General features: G+C 37.6%; 1 long non-coding RNA gene across 1 annotated transcript; it reads left to right on the forward strand.

Moving 5' to 3' along the window:
• The first annotated feature begins 1,551 nt into the window (after positions 1-1,551).
• LOC139744217 (uncharacterized) lies at positions 1,552-3,055 on the forward strand. Its single transcript, XR_011711814.1, has 3 exons — positions 1,552-1,570; positions 2,247-2,348; positions 2,907-3,055. It is a non-coding gene; the product is annotated as an uncharacterized lncRNA (long non-coding RNA).
• The last annotated feature ends 14,954 nt before the right edge of the window (positions 3,056-18,009 follow it).

An 18,009-nucleotide genomic window follows, 5' to 3' on the forward strand; every position in this document is an offset into this window, starting at 1 on the left:
TATCATATTGTTTTCTTGTACATTCCGTTGAAAAAAAAAAAGGTGAAAATTAAAGTTTGAATTTGAATTTGAATTTGATTATCAGGCATCTCTTTTATTGTAACAAGACAAAAACAAATTCTAGTAATTACTACTTATTCTGCCAAGGTGAAACGTTTTTCATTCATGCTACTCTTCATCTTTAACTGTCTGTCCAAAGAATTGAACCGTCTGGTCTTGAATTAACCCAGTTATAGTGAATCTTCCATGTTATTGTCATTCCATCGCTGCCTGTAATGTGAGATGGAAAACTACCAGACCCCAAAATTACATAAACTGCAGTCGTGGAAATGTAACGTCTTTCCCTGAATTTGTTTCTTGTCAATGCGCTGTGTGTTGAAATGTGAATATCCTAATCATTCAGTGCTGTAAACAAAACAACACATATTCTTATACATTGCAGGAAGGACAACGTGTATAAGAAAAACTCAGATAATCTGTTTTACGATTTCTATAGACAGGGATGGATGTTGACCCCATGTCATTTCATCTGACCTTGATCTGACCTGCAGCATGAATAAAAGAGGGTGACAAGTTATAGACCATTGGTTTCAGGCATGCTCTGTGTATCGATATCACATGCAACCCTTATTTAAGGGGACCTTCATAACCCTGACACAAAATATATTTTTTTGTATTCAGAGTGACGAGGAGAAACTTTTTTCTTCACGAATGAGATTGAGGATGTGAGCGGACTTATGCAGAGCTTCGTTGTCAATTGCACGGTGAGGCGCAGGCAGCTCATCCACATCTCATATATCGCCCAGTCGTCTGTGTCCGTTTTTCACAGAGGCGTTTTGGCCTTGGCAATTTCAGCATTGCCATTCGACAATTCACCAGTCAAAAATTTCGACGTAGTTCTGCCGGAAACATGCTCCCCCACCACAGGTATACTACATCAGCTTGTGCTAATTGCAATCATGAGTAAGTGTCATGATCACAGTGTGTATGGTGATAATGATTTTCACAATACGACTGAGGAAAGACAATGAACATCCAAATTACGTCCTTATGCAGGTGATGATTTGACTGGTTCGGATCAGGAGAACATGATTATTTAAAAGGAAATTTTATTCGAGGAAAAATATTTCATCGTTTGGTAGTAGTTTGTGATGAAGATGGTAAGCTTAGATCATTTACTTTGTAATGACAAATACTTGATGATTTCGAAAACTCACTAGAAAAGCGAGCAGGAAGTTGGGTAGTTTTCTGTGACATGTTTGCTCCCACAATACTCAGTCCTGATATAGTAAAAGATTTGGCACGAGGTACCTTCAGCCTCTTGTAGAGTAAATCGGTAGCGTTTTCATTTTGTTTATCCTTGTGTCCTTGGAATTATCTCGACTGATTTCCAAAATCAATTGTTCAAAAAATCAAAAACTATCAAGGTGTTTGAAGGCGATTACCATCTACCTCGGCACTACAATCGCAATCCATGAGGAAATCTTTACATCCTCAACGAGCGTTTGCTGGGAGGACGCCTTCTCCAGACCCCAGCAGATCGGAGTTACCGAGATCTGATAGAGAGTGGGTAAGTTTTAGGGGAACAGTGACAGCCCTCTTACGCAATACGAGTTTTTATCCCTGTATCCGCCTTGTGTTTGATATCTTTTGGACATCGGTTCCTTCTTGTATGTCAAGATTGCATCCAAAACACTTCGACAACATTGTTACGATTTACTAAGGCTTTGGATTTTGCTCATCTAAATATTTGTATGTTATACACGAATTTGGACACCCTCCGAAAATCTTTGAGGCTGTACATAAAAGTCACTTTTTGGTTGGAATCATATACAAAATGTACTGTAAAAGTGATCAGTCCTTTCCTAAACATCTGTTGATTATGTTTAGATAAAACTATTCAAACCCTACATTTTCAATCGTTTCATCAATAAGCTTTTGATGATGATATTTCAGTTTATTCTGAAATATCTTCTCAAAATTAAGTCAATATAGGTCTTGCAAGCGAAGGCTTTATTATCGTAAAGAAATTTGATGAGGAGAGCGGTTACACATTTCCACGAGTTTTATTAAACCATGAAGCTACTAGAGTATCTCCATGATTAAACCGCTCTGTATAGTAATAAAAACACAGCTCATAATTAATATATTCATCATGAAATGATTACTGTAACACGTTTTCATATCTTAAACTGTACGTATGTCGGACCCAGCCTTGTCATTTTTAATCAAAATTTATTTTGCAGAGTGGCTGTATCGAGAAATGTGGAAATCTTTGATATTAACAACTCGACGGTGAGGGGCGTTTTTCCGTCAGGGCTTTCCAATTCAGTCGCGTTACAGAGTTGGTGAGAATCTTTCAGCACTTATTTCCATTATCAACTTGCTCTGCAACGATGAACTTTTACAGGTGTGTATGGTGGATGTGTGATTGGTCCTGTAGTAAGAGGACATCATCTCCATAGTTGTTAATATGGATGAATAAGATCCAGGAAATGGCAAACTCTTGAGGTTGGTGTCTCAGAGAAAGATTCACACCTTCACGATGGGTCTTTATTTGGTATTGTTTTTCGGCTGTTTCTAGTTAAGATGTTGGTGGAAAAAGATGAACTCCCTATCTGTGTAGTCAAAGATTGTAGTGATTTTGCAGAACGCGAGTTAGTAGAGTCCCCAAGTAACGTTAAACTTGACTGGAGTCGCAAGCAAGCTCCTTCTTCGGTCTACTGGCACATAAAATTGCAAAAGTTTAAGCCAAAGAAATCCTGATATGACAACAGGTTAATGGAACCGTGGTGATATTTTGATTTTTTTTCTGTCTATAAGACTGAATTTTTATATCATTGTGGCTAATAATGGGTCAGTCACGAGTCATTGAGCACAGTATTTTTCATTGGATTATTTGACAGACATACATCCACTGTAACGTCCTGGCATGCCAGCAAAACGATCGACTGGAAAGTTGCCAGACTTCGGACGGTTCTGGCCCACGTGCCAAAAGGTATTCGAATCGGAAACCTGCCAATGCTTACATTCTGTCAAGCGGACCATTCATCGTCCAGAGACACAAAGGTATTATACAGTGCACACCCGTCATAATGAACACGATGGTAACGAAATTCTTATTACAACGAAATGAACATTCAGGTGCAAAAATTACCTACACATCATTGACACTATACTGTTTGGTTATAAGGAAATTTTAGTACAAAGGAAGAAAACCGTCTGTCCTGAGGACTTCGTTACTACTAAATGATGGTAGTACACTGTACTGATATTGAAAGATACCAGGTTGTGGATGGTCCGAAAAAAAAAATGTCCTGCTTTTGTTGTACTGTAGTCGTTTTGTTCCCCCCCCCCCCACAAAAAAAAAAAGAAAAAGAAAAAGAAGAAAGATGTTGCTTTCATGCTTTCAATGAAATCTGCACTTACGGACTCCGGAAAATACTATGCCATGAGCACTGAAAAGTAGACCTGTGCGCTATACAAGTAGCCACTATTATTATTGATATTATTATTACGGACTCCGGAAAATACCACAACAAAAGGAGAGAGAGAGAGAGAGAAAAAAAAAGATAATGAGAGGAGTGGAGACAATTAAGAGGTAGAGAGAGATTAGCAAATGAAACCTTTTACATCAAGTGGTGACCTATATTGGTCCTAGCCCAGGCACTGGGGAGAATAGAGTATAATTATATTTTATTGATAAGCTTGAAACTCTATCTCTCTCTCTGTGGCATCTCTTCTACCCTTCTACCGTACTATTTTCCTTGACTATGCTTGTGTATTTGTTGTATGTGTGTGTGTGTGTGTGTGTTTGCTTGTGTGTTTGCTTGTGTGTTTGCGCATATTTGTGTTGGGGGAATGTATGTATAATAGTTTAAAATGTTGAGAGCGATTTTACTTGATATAGCCGTATATCAGATATTGTCGCGTTCATTTTATTACATTCAATTCAACTCAATTCAATTCATTCGGCACAAAATAAATAAAAAGTACATTATGCACACAATGAAGATAAAAGCAATGTGTATGAACAAACATGCACATATTATGGAAATTAATGGCGGGACCCCTTTGAAGCATCTGGTGCTTCTTGTTGGGGCCCAAAACAAAATTATACAAAATACAGTTGTTAAATAGCATATTGTGCAAAAATGAAAATGAAAAAAAAAGCACAATAACTTATCAGCCCTACACTATGCACACACACCACATTCATATCACACACACAGCGCACACCCAACACACTCTTTCAGTAGCAATGTCAGGATCAAAGAAGTGAACAGTAGAAGAAATTTGGTAGCAAGCAGTCTACTCAGACATGGATAACACTTTCTTAAAAGTATGAATAATGTTCTGAGACGAGAAAGTGTAGTGCTGGACTTGAGATCTGGACTAATTGAATTCCATTCATTTACACCGAATTGAGAATGAGTTCTAACTGTTAATCTGGCTAATGGCATTCTCAGGCTATATCTTTCCCGAGTAGAATAATCATGTAAACACAAATTACATTTAAACATATCACGCAACAAAATTGGGAGAATACCTTTATGATACTTAAACATAAACACTAATATGTTAAATCGAACAAGTTCGTAAATGGGTAGAATTTTTAACTTGATAAAGATTGGTAAACTTGAACTGCGAGAATTGCTCTTAGAAATCAATCTTATCGCACGCCTTTTAACACATATATTTTTTCTCAACATGAGTTTTATATGTCTTACCCCATATTTCATTACAATAATTAAAATGTGGTGATATTATTGCATTGTATATATAGAATACAATTTTTGTAGGTACAAAGTCTACCAATTAAAGGGAAGATAAACCCCAAGAGCAATGTGGATTGAGTGAAAGCAACAACATTAGTCGAACACATCAGTGAAAGTTTGAAGAAAATCGGACAATCGATGCAAAAGTTATGAATTTTTAAAGTTTTGATGTTGGAACCGCTGGATGAGGAGACTACTAGAGGTTATGACGTATGAGTGGACAACAATACCAAGAAAATATAAAGAAAATTCTGCAAAAATCCATTTTTCATGAAAATTACAAATTCCATTAACTTGATGTTGACATATGTTAAGGGTAGCAATTATTCCCCCTGCTTTCTGAAAGCGGTTGGTCCATTGCTCTTTCATAATTCTAGAAAAATGAATTTTTGTTGAATTTCCTTTATATTTTCTTTGTTTTGTTGTCCACTCATACGTCATATCCTCTAGTAGTCTCCTCCTCCAGCGGTTCCAACACCAAAACTTTAAAAATTCATAACTTTTGCATCGATTGTCCGATTTTCCTCAAACTTTCACTGATGTGTTCTACTAATGTTGCTGCTTTCACTCAATCCACATTGTTCTTTGGGTTTACCTTCCCTTTAAGATAGCACTCCAACATATTTTGATATTCTCGAAGATATGTTTTCTAAGTGGCGCTTTCACTCAAGAGATTCATGAATAGAAATACCAAGAAAATTTATAATTTGAGTTCTTTCAATAATTACTTTTCAATCGTAATCAAATCAGAATTTAGAGAAATTTTCTTTCTTTTAGAGTGAAATAAAACATTTTGTTTTTGTGAAATTAAAAAATAACTTATTGCACTTAAACCATTCATTCAGCAATTGTAATTCATTATTCAGGGTAAATATAAGTGTGTTTACATTTCTGTGAGAATATGATACTACAGTGTCATCAGCAAAAAGAAAAAATTTCAATATATCTGAACAATTTACAATATCATTAACATATTCTAAAAATAGCAGTGGCCCCAGCACAGAGCCCTGAGGTACACCGATGTTTACCTCTCCTTGCATGGATTCGACACCATAAACCACCACATATTGTTTTCTATTTAACAAGTAATTAGAAAACCATTGTAGGGGTAAACCCCTTATTCTATATGAACATAGCTTTGTTAAAAGGATATGGTGGTTGATGGTGTCGAAAGCTTTTGTGAGATCCATGAACACTCCACAACAAATATTACCTTTATCAATTTCTTGTAAAATATATCATATTCAATGAGGTGGAATGATTTTTCCGAAAACCAAACTTTTCAGGAATTAAAATATTCTCCTTGGTAAGATAATCATAAAGCCTATTTAAGTAGTTTAGCAAAAATAGAGAGGAGAGCAACAGATCTATAATTTCAATTTTCTGTGGATTATCTTTTTTAAACAAAGGAACTATTTTGGCAAGTTTAAATTCATTTGGCACAACACAAGTGCTCAATGACATATTTAAAATATTACGTAATGGATCAGCAATATACTGAATGCAATCTTTAATGACTCGAGGAGATATATCATCGGCCCACTGGCTTTTGATGTCTGAATTAAAGAAGATATTTTCATAATTTCATGAGGAGATGATGGTTCTACAAAAAAAGAAGATTTAGCAGTTTGACATGACATAAACTCTTGAAATGAATGAGATGCGCAGGGGAAGAAATCGACTATGACAGTCATTCGCCAATATTAATAAAATAAGAACTAAATTGATCTGCTATATCATGTTTTGAAGAAAACCTTGAATTTTCGAAGCACATACTTTTGGGCATCACATTGAGTTTTTTTCTACCTAAGATTTCATTAATTTGTCTCCATGTTTTTTTGAGATCACTCTGCGTTGACAAAACATTTTATTGTCATACTTATATTTTGAACAATTAATAATATTTGTGAGTTTATTTTTATACTTCTTATTACTAGATATATGTTTAGCATCAGGATTATTCTTAAATTTTATAGATTTGAGTAGAACTTGAGTAATCCAAGGTTTCCTTAATTTGTTTCTCTTTTCACAAATAATCTTTGAAGGAAAAAATTCACAATATATCATATCGAAATTTTCAATAAACTTACTATAACTGTCATTTACATCTGAACACTCATTAACAAAACACCAATCAATACACTTTAATTTATTCGTAAACAATGACAAATTTTCTCCATTGATGATTCTTTTCTTCACACATTTTTTTTAATGATTTATAATTACATTTTCCACCTTTCAATATGACATATATTTGAAAGTGATCAGAAAGATCGTCATATATAATTCCATTAGAAATATTCTTATTGATAGTGTTAGTGTAAATGTTGTCAATTAAGGGAGCTCTGGTTGATGAAATACGAGTCGGTCTTGATATCAAAGGAAACACATTAAAGAAATAAAACATATCCAAAAAGTTGTTTGTTTTACTATGACTTCCATAATTCAATAAATCAATATTAAAGTCGCCCATCAAATAAAATTCCTTCTTTTCATTTTCCAATTTTTCTACAATATCATTAAATTTAGAAGTGAAATCCATAATATCGGTACTTGTAGAACGATGAATACATGCTACAATAAAGGCGTTATTTTTTTGAGTAAGTTCAATATAAAGCATTTCATAATTGTCTGTAATACATGACAAATCATTTCGTATAACATATTGATATTCATCTTTTAAATACAAAGCAACTCCACCACCAACATTACCTAGAGGTCTACATATATAAACAACAGAATAATTATCGATATCATACTAGATTATAGGTTTTTTTTAGAAAACTAGGTTTCAGATACTGCCATAATGCTAAAACTGAAGTCTAGTGTAGCAAGTAGGGTATTAAATTATCAGAGTTTTTATGCAGACTTCTTGCATTGATATGAAAAAAAGACAGGTCAGAGTTAATACGTGCATGGTTGGCATGAAAATCCTCACTGAGAATATACTTACAATCAACATCAGGAAAATTGGAAATATTTTCTTGACTTTCACCAATACTGAGTGATTGATGATTCATTGAATTCATATTGAAAGGATTGATCTTTAATGATTCAATTTTATTTATGTTAATTTCTTTCGTTAAATTGAAATAAGCACAGATTGTCAAAAGAAATTCATTATTCGTCAGAAATGTGATTAAATGGCAGTGCATCTGAAGCACAGTTTACACAAAGCCATGACTGAGTAGAAGAAGAAACATTGCTACTTTCACACTCACACATTCACATACACAGACACAGTTACTATTCAAAAGTTGACGGAACCATTGATGTTAGTGCTGTTACTCTTCATTTTGCCGTATTCACTTTTCCTTTTTATGATTGTACCATACTGCATTATTGGTCCTTGTATAATTGCTCTCACTATTCATCAGGTATGTCGGTGAGTTCGGTGACTGTATACGTCGCTCTGTCATGTCTGTCCGCCATGTTGGTCTGCAGCATCGGTGTGATCCTCTATCAACGCCGTCAGAACACCAGAAACTAAAGACTCTAGCGAAAAAGTGCTTTCAGATATAAATATAGTTTCCTTTACAAAAGTTATACATGATCTAGAAAGGGAGATTGGAATGCGCTAGTATAACGCAGAAGTTGGTCTGCTGTGAAAAAAAAGATAGTAAAATCCACGATAAGCTTTGCCCAGACAGGTAATAAAAAGGTATCGCAGGCCCAAGTCTTCTTTACTTCTCTGACCATTATCAACAAAGTAAGACTGCGCAGTACTGTCACTGTCACTGTCACTGTGGGACTTTAAGTGATACATATCCCAAGAAAACACGCAAGAACATAATTTGATAATACTGGAATGTATAGTTTATACCTAGTTTAACATAAAGACCTTATGTTTACTTATTCATTATTATATTCAGAAGGCTGACATATAGATAGATGGAAATGAAATATCGATTGACATGGCTGTGCTTTTAAAAAAAATACTGCAGAAGAACGGCGATTGTACCATTAGATGAGATATACTTGGTTATTATTGGTTATAGTGCATGGAAACAGTGGATGCAATTTTTTTTTTAAGATTGTTTTCGATTGTAATGCCAAGATTTCTGACTTTTTTAAAATATTTTCCATGGTGAATGGAGTTACTTTTACATTTATTGTACATATTGCAAGCCTCTTTTTTGTGTGTGTTTTTGGTTGAATAGATACTAGTGTCTTGTCTTTAAACCTTTAATCTGTCGATACTGTAATGCAATCGTTTACGAAATATATGTATTTACAAAGTACCTTTAATGGAAAATCACGCAAAAATAAATAATGTAATAAACCTTTAAAAAAAACAGTCCGAATGCAAGCGTGTTGGTGAGCAAGTCAGGTTAAAACAAAGGATCGGTAAATATAGATCTTTATTTACGATGTACCACGGGCAGCCGGGCAAGTACCAAATAAAATAGTATGAAATGTACGTAGAAAGAGAAAGAGAAAGAGAAGAGTGTATTGTTGTTTTCATTGTGTACATCTTGTGTTTATTAAGCGTAAAGTAAAAAAAAACATCAACACATCTTCGCATTTGATTTCACAGTACATGTATTAGATTTATATGCAATCAACATAACAATCCAACCAGCGAACTCGCTAATATTCACATGTAATTCTACTCTCGAAAAAAAGAAAATCCAACACTCAATGAACCTTACAGCCTGTCTTTATATATATATTTTTCTTACTATGTTTGTTAGAATTCCCCGTTACCTTATATCCTATATGATTTGTAGAAAACCGTGGCGGTGGCATAGAAGTGCAGGTGCATAATAGTTTTACTACGGGTATGTTCACCTGCATGTCCAGCGTGCTGAACGATGGAAATATCTCCACTTCGATAGATCCATTCAGCTCTATCTATCTATCTATCTATCTATCTATCTATCTATCTATTTGTCTATCTATCTATCTATCTATCTGTTTATCAACCCATCTTTCTGTTGTATGAACGCGTGTATGTCTGGTAAGATAATAACTGGTATAATTGTTACTGATTACCCATACTATACTTTTAATGCTGACATGGCTAAAGTATCAATTTATATCAGAGTTCAAGTCAAGCACGTAGGCTCTTCATCCTCAACGTAATCATGAAATTGCTTTCAGAAGCTAAACGTGATAATAATGATAATTGTAATGATGATGATAACAATAATAATCATAACAAATAAAACACATACAGTTAAAAGAGGATAAGAGAATCAGGGCACTACCCAAAATTGTGTAAAGGTACAAGTTAAAAGAAAAAGAGAAAATGTTATTGAAGAGCTCAAGCAATATGAATATATATATATATATATATATATATATATATATATATATACATATATATGTGTGTGTGTGTGTGTGTATGTGTGTGTGTGTATGTGTGTGACGGAAGGAAAACTTGCAGTATAGACGTTGCAGTGATGTTCAGTCTTGCCTTTATTCCCCAAGCTTTCGACTATTTCACCAGCCTTTCTCAAGGGCTTGATGAGACATAAACATAAAAGCAAAATAGCAACCAATTTGCATGCATTTGAACAGAAATAGTAATAACAAGAAGCTAATCAAACGGAATGTAGACAGTAACATCAATTTGCATACATATCAACAGAATAAGGCAAACAACAAAACAAAAACAAAAACAAGGCAAAAGAAAATCGAACAAACATGGACAGCAATAGAACTAACTCCTTCCCAACCCAGTGTACAAATTGTAAATCTTTCTGATTACAACCTCTCTCACTCTGAAGTCACACTTTTGTCCAAAGGGTTGAATTTCTGTCCCACCGGTCCCCTCCCCTTATCGACACTCTTCACTTACAAGCAGATGTAAATGAACTCAAAAGGAAAATGAGTCTGAAAGCATACTATGCTGGAAAAAATCAAACTGGTCAAAACACGCCTGATGCCGAAAGTCGGCACAGGCCCCATTCTGAAACAGATAGACTTAAATCGCTAATCAAAAAGAAAAGTCTCTTGACCCCACACACCGAAAACCCACGCCTGGGTCTGTTCTTTGAAAACGTAGAGAGAGATATTTTGGACTCCGCCCGAAAACATGAATCACGTAGGTGTTCGGACAATCTGACCAAAGGTAAACGGAAGGCTTTAAGAGCTCTGAGAAACAATGATCAAATTGTCATCAAGCCAGCCGACAAAGGCTCGGCAGTAGTAGTTATGTCATCCGAAAACTATGTCGACGAAGGTCTCCGACAGCTGTCGGACACGGGGACTTACAAAGAGCTCGACCACGATCCAACACAAAACAATCTCCTCAGAGTAAAAGATGCAGTGCAATGTTTGGACGAAGAAAAACGTATAAAAAAGCTCTGATACCCCAAAACTGCTCTAGTCCCAATCTGTATCTTCTGCCTAAACTACACAAAGAAAACAACCCGGGAAGACCGATTGTCTCCGGTTGTGCTTGTCCCATGTATGCAGTACAGATCTCCAAATACCTAGACTTCCATTTGCGACCCCTGGTTGAAAAAATCCCGTCATATCTCAGAGACACTACTCATTTTCTACAACATATTGAAAAGCTCAATGCTGAGTCTGCCCCATTTTCATCACGCACTATTTTAGTTACAGCCGATGTGTCATCACTCTATACTAACCAACGGCGTAGCCAGGATTTCATCTTAGGGGGGGCGGTTAGTCTGCGAGGGAGCGAAGCGACCGAGCCCGAGCGAGCGGAGCGAGCGAGGGGGGAGGGTGTGGGAGGGGGGTGTCCCCCCTCCCACGGTAAGAACTTTTTGCATTTTGATGTTGTAAATGGTGCAATTTGATGCATGTTTTTGCGCGTTTTATCGACGTGAAACAGTCCCACTTGTTTAAGGTAGCAGTATATTTTAGTGTAGATTGTTATTGAACAATTTGCCTATAAAATGGTATCATTTGAATACACTTCTTGTATTAATTCTTTTCACTGAATATCACGAACGCGACTGAACCCGAGCGAGCGGAGCGAGCGAAGGGGGAGGGGAGGGTGTGGGAGGGGGTGTCCCCCCTCCCACGGTAAGAACTTTTTGCATTTTGATGTTGCAAATGGTGCAATTTCATGCATGTTTTTGCGTGTTTTAACGAGTTGAAACAGTCCCACTTGTTTATGGTTGCAGTATATCTTGATGTAGATTATCATTGAACAATTTGCCTGTAATATGGCATGATTTAAATACACTTCTTGTATTAACTTTTTTCTCTGAATATCATGAACGCGACTGAACCCGAGCGAGCGGAGCGAGCGAGGGGGGAGAAGAAGGTGTGGGAGAACATTTTGCATTTTGATGTTGCAAATGGTGCAATTTGATGCATGTTTTTGCGTGTTTTAACGAGTTGAAACAGTCCCACTTGTTTAAGGTTGCAGTATATTTTAGTGTAGATTATTATTGAACAATTTGCCTATAAAATGGTATCATAATCTTCTTGTATTAATTCTTTTCACTGAATATCATGAACGCGACTGAACCCGAACAAGCGGAGCGAGCGAAGGGGGAGGGGAGGGTGTGGGAGGGGGGTATTCCCCCCTCCCACGGTGAGAACTTTTTGCATTTTGATGTTGCAAATGGTGCAATTTGATGCATGTTTTTGCGTGTTTTAACGAGTTGAAACAGTTCCACTTGTTTAAGGTAGCAGTATATTTTGGTGTAGATTATTATTGAACAATTTTGCCATAAAATGGTATCATTTAAATACACTTCTAGTATTAATTCTTTTCACTGAATATCCTGATTGCGACTGAACCCGAGCGAGCGGAGCGAGCGAAGGGGGAGGGGAGGGTGTGGGAGGGGGGTGTTCCCCCCTCCCACGGTGAGAACTTTTTGCATTTTGATGTTTCAAATGGTGCAATTTCATGCATGTTTTTGCGTGTTTTAACGAGTTGAAACGATCCCACTTGTTTAAGGTTGCAGTATATCTTGATGTAGATTATCATTGAACAATTTGCCTGTAATATGGCATGATTTAAATACACTTCTTGTATTACTTCTTTTCACTGAATATCATGAACGCGACTGAACCCGAGCGAGCGGAGCGAGCGAGGGTTGAGGGGAAGGTGTGGGAGAACATTTTGCATTTTGATGTTGCAAATGGTGCAATTTGATGCATGTTTTTGCGTGTTTTAACGAGTTGAAACAGTCCCACTTGTTTAAGGTTGCAGTATATTTTAGTGTAGATTATTATTGAACAATTTGCCTATAAAATGGTATCATAATCTTCTTGTATTAATTCTTTTCACTGAATATCATGAACGCGACTGAACCCGAACAAGCGGAGCGAGCGAAGGGGGAGGGGAGGGTGTGGGAGGGGGGTATTCCCCCCTCCCACGGTGAGAACTTTTTGCATTTTGATGTTGCAAATGGTGCAATTTGATGCATGTTTTTGCGTGTTTTAACGAGTTGAAACAGTTCCACTTGTTTAAGGTAGCAGTATATTTTGGTGTAGATTATTATTGAACAATTTTGCCATAAAATGGTATCATTTAAATACACTTCTAGTATTAATTCTTTTCACTGAATATCCTGATTGCGACTGAACCCGAGCGAGCGGAGCGAGCGAAGGGGGAGGGGAGGGTGTGGGAGGGGGGTGTTCCCCCCTCCCACGGTGAGAACTTTTTGCATTTTGATGTTTCAAATGGTGCAATTTCATGCATGTTTTTGCGTGTTTTAACGAGTTGAAACGATCCCACTTGTTTAAGGTTGCAGTATATCTTGATGTAGATTATCATTGAACAATTTGCCTGTAATATGGCATGATTTAAATACACTTCTTGTATTACTTCTTTTCACTGAATATCATGAACGCGACTGAACCCGAGCGAGCGGAGCGAGCGAGGGTTGAGGGGAAGGTGTGGGAGAACATTTTGCATTTTGATGTTGCAAATGGTGCAATTTGATGCATGTTTTTGCGCGTTTTATCGACGTGAAACAGTAACACTTGTTTGGTAGCAGTATATTTTGATGTAGATTATTATTGAACAATTTGCCTATAAAATGGTATCATTATCTTCTTGTATTAATTCTTTTCACTGAATATCATGAACGCGACTGAACCCGAACAAGCGGAGCGAGCGAAGGGGGAGGGGAGGGTGTGGGAGAACATTTTGCATTTTGATGTTGCAAATGGTGCAATTTGATGCATGTTTTTGCGCGTTTTATCGACGTGAAACAGTAACACTTGTTTGGTAGCAGTATATTTTGATGTAGATTATTATTGAACAATTTGCCTATAAAATGGTATCATTATCTTCTTGTATTAATTCTTTTCACTGAATATCATGAACGCGACTGAACCCGAACAAGCGGAGCGAGCGAAGGGGGAGGGGAGGGTGTGGGAGGGGGGTGTTCCCCCCTCCCACGGTGAGAACTTTTTGCATTTTGATGTTTCAAATGGTGCAATTTCATGCATGTTTTTGCGTGTTTTAACGAGTTGAAACAGTCCCACTTGTTTAAGGTTGCAGTATATTTTAGTGTAGATTATAATTGAACAATATGCCTATAAAATGGTATCATTTAAATAATCTTCTTGTATTAATTCTTACACTGAATATCATGAACGCTGTCTGTTCAGCAATCAAACAGAAAAAGCATGCATACGAGGGTGTAGATATAGAGGCATATCCCCTCCCACACGAACGTGATTTTGCGTTTTCAGACCTGAAATTCAGCGATCTGGTGCAAATTTTTGGTGCAATACTTTTTCATCGAAGTGTTAAAATCACGGAATTTAGCTCATATTCTGAATGTGCACCATCTGTGTGTATGTATAAAGTCTAGTGAGGTAGAGCTTAGGGGAAGGGGGATTTCCCCTCCCGCTCGCGGAGCTTTTGCGTTTTTAGAATTGAAAGAAAGCGATCTGGGTATAGCCACAGTCTACTTCTATGCATGGCGGAAGGGGGGGGGGGGCGGGCGAGCAGGGAGAAGGCGTGGGCCAGTGTTATCTCCACCCTTCCCTTCCGATGGAGCTTTTGCCTTTTTAAGGTTGAAATTTAGATATCTCGTATACGCATATTTGATGGAATCAACATTTGGGAAATCACAAAAAAACCCCACAAAACAACTGATGGGGGGGGACTGAGGGAGGAAAGGGTCGATTAAAAGGGGAAACTCCCCTTATACATGAGGGAACCTTGAGTTTTCGGAATATAAGTGTTAAGTCTTGTGCACTCAGAATTATTCATAATTTTTGTGCAAATCTAAAAAGTGTACTAAGCTAGGGAAAGAGGCACAGAGGGGGAAGGTTTGGGAGGGGGTATCCCCCTCCCAAGCACGAGAGATTTTGCATATTTTGAATTGAAATTCAACGATCTGGTGCACACTTTGAGTGAAATATTCAAAAAAATATCTTATTTGATGAAAGGTTGCAAAGGAGACCCGCTTCATGTGCATGCATTATACAGTATACACGCATTTTTTTCCGCCCCCCCAAATCCCCGGTCCAAATCTTAGGGGGGGCGACCGCCCCCATCGCCCCCCCCCCCCCCCCCCTGGCTACGCCAGTGATACTAACATACCCCATGCTGAAGGTCTAAAAATCAATACAAAACGCCCTCTCGCGGCGAGAGCACCCCAACCGCCAACACCACAACTGATGCGCCTACTGGAGCTGGTTCTGACCCTTAACAATTTTCAGTTCCAGGGCACCAACTACCTTCAAATCCAGGGTACAGCTATGGGCACTCCTGCAGCCCCCTCTTACGCTAATCTCTTCATGGCAGAAAAAGAAGAGGAAATCCTCAAATCGATGCACATGCCTATGCTGAAAAAATCATGGCGGCGTTATACAGATGATATTCAATTCATCTGGATTGGTTCCCCACGTAGCCTGTCAAAATTTCAAAATAACATGAATCAAAAACATGCAACCATCAAATACACGTTTGACTCATCCGAAACAAACATCAATTTCTTGGATGTCACCCTCTATCTTGAAGAAGGCACCTTACAAACACAACTCCACACCAAACCCACCAACACGCACGCCTACCTACTCCCCTCATCCTGTCTTCAACAGCATCCCATATAGTCAAGCAACACGCATTCGCCGCATCTGTTCAGACCCTGACAAGACCTCTCACCACCTAGAACAACTAAAAATGCACCTCAAAGACAGAAATTACAATACCAAAATGGTAAACAAACAAATCTCCCGAGCATCACAAATCACTAGGGAAAATCTCCTCTCATACAAGGAACGAACCACAAGAAACAACATACACTTCCCTATCACATACACACCCGCCACAGCCAACGTCTCACGCATCATCCACAAACATTTCTCCATCATCAGCGAGTGCGATACCCTACGAAATATCTTCCCAAGGCCACCCATCACATCCTTCCGACGTAGTAGAACGCTACGGGACATGCTGGTGAATGCCAAATCACCCAAACAACACACTCTAGCCACAGATCATGAAGAACATACACAAACACAAACAATATCCATGCTTGTAGACGCAATTAACGAAGACGCCCTACAGAGCTCTGAATCCACAACAAACACTAACTCACACAATTCTCCAAGCCCTCCCCACCCAACCCCTCTATACAGTTCCACAGCACGCCTACAGACACCAGCTCTTCAACGCCTGGTTTCTACCAATGCAAGTCAAAAAAAAAAATGCATCCTGCACCAGCACATCCAAGACACACACACATTCACAAGCTCATCAACAAAGAAAACCTACTTCATCACAGACTATATAAACCGCAAATCATCTTGGGTAATATACCTCATCACATGCTGTCAATGTGGCCTACAGTATGTCGGTAAAACTCAAACGTCCCTGTACACCCGCCTGAACAACACACGTTCTGAGATTATCAACCACAACACCTCCAGCCGCAAATTCCTCCCCTACACCTTACATTTTAATCTACCAAATCACTCAGTTCAGGATGTACAAATCACAGGCATCGAACTCATCAAAAAGAAGGAAAGCCACATCATACTCAAACCAGAATAGTACTGGATATCTAAACTACGCACCTTACGTCCACATGGAATTAATGCCGATCCTTAATTTTTCATAGGTCCTGTTTTAATCTCTATCCAGAACCTATACGAGAAGTTTTGAAGTTTATTGAGTACCTACTTAGTGTCAAGAATATAGGTGCACTTCATTCACTATAAAGACCTTGTACTTATATCACATAAGTGTTTACGGCCCGAATGACTTTCAAAGGCATGTACCCATATTGTGCCTCGCCTGTCTATTTTACTGTGTCATCGTCCCAAATACCCCCAAGCCACATCACCCCTCACACTTCACTACCCCGCATTAATGTACGAACCCCTCACACTCATCCTCCTGACACCACACCACACACAAGCAAATCCCCACGCCTTAAAAGGTAACTAATGTGCTTTAATTTATGTTGGTTTCTGCATTACCGGTGCTATTACCAATAATAAACTACTACTACAATTTCATTTTTTTTTTTCACTGCAAGGGTATGTGATAATACTGCCTTTCCGTTGGAGCGAATGTAATATTGCTGTCCATGTTTGTTCGATTTTCTTTTGCCTTGTTTTTTTTTTTTTTTTTTACTGTCTACATTCCGTTTGATTGGTTTCTTGTTATTACTATTTATATTTCTGTTCAAATGCATGCAAATTGGTTGCTATTTTGCTTTTAATGTTTATGTCTCATCAAGCCCTTGAGAAAGGCTGGTGAAACAGCCGAAAGCTTGGGGAATAAAGGCAAGACTGAACATCACTGCAACGTCCATACTGCAAGTTTTCCTTCCGCCACACATATACCAATGATGCAGTACCCACCACGTACGAGGCCAAGCCCGCTTCACGTTATATATATATATATATATATATATATATATATATATATATATATATATATATATATATATATATAGTTGAAAGAAATTGAACTGAGGCGGGACGTTGCTCTCGATCTTAGTCTCCCTTTTATTTGTCAAGCTTTCGGCCCGTCATTGGGCCTTCGTCAGGACCTACCAACAGAACGATTATTATATGAATAACCTGATGTGTCATATAATATATAATGCAATTTCACATATTACCAATCTTTTAAATCATTTCCTTTATATACACAAACCAATCATTCAATTCAATACAAATATCCAATCTAACCTCAAATCATCATCAGAATAACATCATATGTCCAAAAATATATATAAATAAATTCTTATATCATAATGCTTCCATATAATAATCATATTGTCTTAGCATGATAATCACAAACAGAGTCATTATACATATATATCAT

This window comes from Diadema antillarum, unplaced genomic scaffold (assembly GCF_040938485.1).
Source record: "Diadema antillarum isolate AM-2024a unplaced genomic scaffold, OU_Dant_1.0 seq00001147_RagTag, whole genome shotgun sequence".
NCBI lineage: Eukaryota > Metazoa > Echinodermata > Echinoidea > Diadematoida > Diadematidae > Diadema > Diadema antillarum.